Here is a 2,946-nt window from a genome sequence, read left to right on the forward strand (position 1 = left end):
AAAAATATGGAATGCTTCATGAATTTGCATGTCATCCTTGCACAGGGGCCATGCTAATCTCTGTATCGTTCAAAAAAAAATGATTGCTTAATGTACAAATGTTCAGATGTTCTCTGCAGGGATTAGTGTAGGCCCATAGCTTAGTGCTACCTGGACAAGCTGGGCCCCTTTCTTTACCCCTCCCCAGCCCCACCTTTTCCTTCCCATTTGTTCATTAACACCTCCTCTGGCAAACATGAAAGACGGAAGGGTGGGGTAGGATTGTCAGTTTCATTTCCTTTATCAGATAAGTGACAATTTCTATCTTGGATGTAAGTCCCAAGATAGACTACAGGAGCCATGTTAAAGAAGCTTCGAAGATTGTGGAAGAAACAAGACAACTTGTGTGTTTTCAGTTTCTGTGTGTTTTCAGTCTCATAGCCACTGTAACATTTGTTCAAAGCCAGGTTTGGCCTGTTTCTAGCTGGATGACCTTCAACAAATTACCTAACCTTTCTGTGCTTCAGTTTCTTCTTTTTAGACTAACCATAGTTACTTCATGGGCTTGACTTGTGTATTAAAAAAGGAAAAGTAAGCAAAGTTCCTAGACCAGAGCCTGGTATGCAGTGGCCACTCAACAGTGCAGTGGTTCTCAACCGCTGGGCCTGCTCCGTCTTCCCCTCTCCTAACTTCACCATGCTCAGCTCTGTCTCCTGTACATTAGCTGCTGCTGCAACCTGTCACCCTCCAACTTGGGGTGTAACAAACTAATTTCCTAAGGTCTTAATCTTAGAATCTTAGACTAATTTCCTAAGGTCTTTAGGGATTTGGGGAGGCTCCCTGCATTGCTGGGGAAACCAGGTGGCTGGTTTTTTAGTGGGGGGCGGGGAAGGAGGTGGCAAAGCACACTGGTGACAAACAGATGGGAAGCTTATTTATCAGCACTTGATTGAGGCGGGTGGGCAGGAAAAGGCTGGGCCCTGCTGTCTGGCAATGACTTCCCTTCTCCTTTTTCCAATCCCTCTCACACATAGCCTTTAAAAAGATTAATACTGAGTTACACAAAAAATAATCCACGCCTGTAAATCCCAACATTTTGGGAGGCCGAGGCGGGCGGATCACCTGAGATCGGGAGTTCAAGACCAGCCTGACCAACATGGAGAAATCCCGTCTCTACTAAAAGTACAAAATTAGTCAAGCGTGGTGGCACATGCCTATAATCCCAGCTACTCGGTAGGCTGAGGCAGGAGAATTGCTTGAACCTGGGAGGTGGAGGTTGCTGTGAGCCGAGATCGCGCCATTGCACTCCAGCCTGGGTAACGAGCAAAACTCCGTCTCAAAAATAAATAAATAAATAAATAAATAAATAAAGTTACAATTTACAATTTCATTCTTCTTTGATTGGCCCTCTCCCCTCCCCCACCTAATTGCTGTTACCCTTTTGGTCACACTGCCCCTTTGTGGCATCTCCTTCCTTTCAGGGCTGCCCAGACTGTAGCAGGCTGCAGTGGCTGGGGAGACCCTACTCATTCCTGTGCCCTTCCTATCCTAACCAGTCCTAGATAGGGCTAAAGAACATCTATAAACCTTTCCAGAAGCTTCCAGTTGACACATTCTCTCGCTCCTCTGAAATCCTACAAGTGCTATCTCATGATTTACAAAGACCCAATACATGTGCTGTCTCATTCTGTCACTACCAGTCTTAAGTCTTAAGCCCTTTGAGGCCTGGTCCTACAGCTGAGACATCCTCTATTTCTCCACCATCTCTCTGCCTCATTCAGAGCACACAGTATGAATGAGGTCAATAAACACACTGTTTTTTTTTTGTTTTGTTTTGTTTTGTTTTGTTTTTTGAGACGGAGTCTTGCTCTGTTGCCCAGGCCAGAGTGCAATGGCATGATCTCAGCTCACTGCAACCTCCGCCTCCCGGGTTCAAGTGATTCTCCTGCCTCAGCCTCCCGAATAGTTGCAATTACAGGGCCCCGCCACCACGCCCGGCTAATTTTTGTATTTTTAGTAGAGACGGGGTTTCACCATGTTGGCCAGGCTGGTCTCGAACTCCTGACCTCAGGTGATTCACCCACCTCGGCCTCCCAAAGTGCTGGTATTACAGGCGTGAGCTACCGTGTCTGGCCCAATAAACACATTTTTTTTTGTTTGTTGTGTTTTGTTTTGAGACAGAGTCTTGCTCTGTCGCCCAGGCTGGAATGCAGTGGCGCTATCTCAGCTCACTGCAACCTCCACCTCCCGGGTTCAAGCGATTCTCCTGCCTCAGCCTCCCGAGTAGCTGGGATTACAGGCACCCGCCACCACGCCTGGCTAATTTTTGTCTTTTTATTACTGACGGGGTTTCACCCTGTTGTCCAGGCTGGTGGAACTCCTGAGCTCAAGTGATCTGCCTGCCTCAGCCTCCCAAAGTGCTGTTTACAGGTATGATCCACTGCGCCTAAACATACTGTTGAGTGTAACCTCAAATAAGTCATTTAACCCTTCAGGGCTTTATCTGTAAAAGGCGGACAACAGTCCCTAACAGGTTATTGTAGATAATGGGCTTAGCACTATGAAGCAGCTGTTTTATGGGGCTCCAGGTTCACATAGGTTTGACAATTGAATTATGAAAGATAAAGGAGAAAGACTTGTCAGCCTCTCCGAGTAGATCCTTTGGCCGAAGGAGTGTCCATGTGGGGTGGTATCTCTGCCTGGTGGAGGGGGATGCGACGGTAGTGCGAATATTAAGAGTATTCATATCTTTCCTCCCGAGTCAAACGTTGCCAGGCACGTTCCTTTCTCCCCTCCCACCCTCTATTCCGGATTAATTCCAAGTTTAATTCCAAATATTAGAGTGTGGTAGAAAAGGTCAAATAGAGCAGCCACGGATTAAGCAAGCGTCCCTCCGGTGGGGGCTGCAGCGCTTGTAGCCCCACACTCCGCCCCGCCGCCGCTGATTGTCCCGCGCCTTGTGACGTC

General features: G+C 47.5%; 1 pseudogene; it reads right to left on the minus strand.

Annotated features, from left to right (window-relative positions):
- LOC129470800 (uncharacterized) lies at window positions 1-100 on the minus strand (annotated as a pseudogene).
- Window positions 101-2,946: the final 2,846 nt, after the last annotated feature.

The sequence above is a fragment of the Symphalangus syndactylus genome, chromosome 20 (assembly GCF_028878055.3).
Source record: "Symphalangus syndactylus isolate Jambi chromosome 20, NHGRI_mSymSyn1-v2.1_pri, whole genome shotgun sequence".
In the NCBI taxonomy this organism is placed as follows: Eukaryota; Metazoa; Chordata; class Mammalia; order Primates; family Hylobatidae; genus Symphalangus; species Symphalangus syndactylus.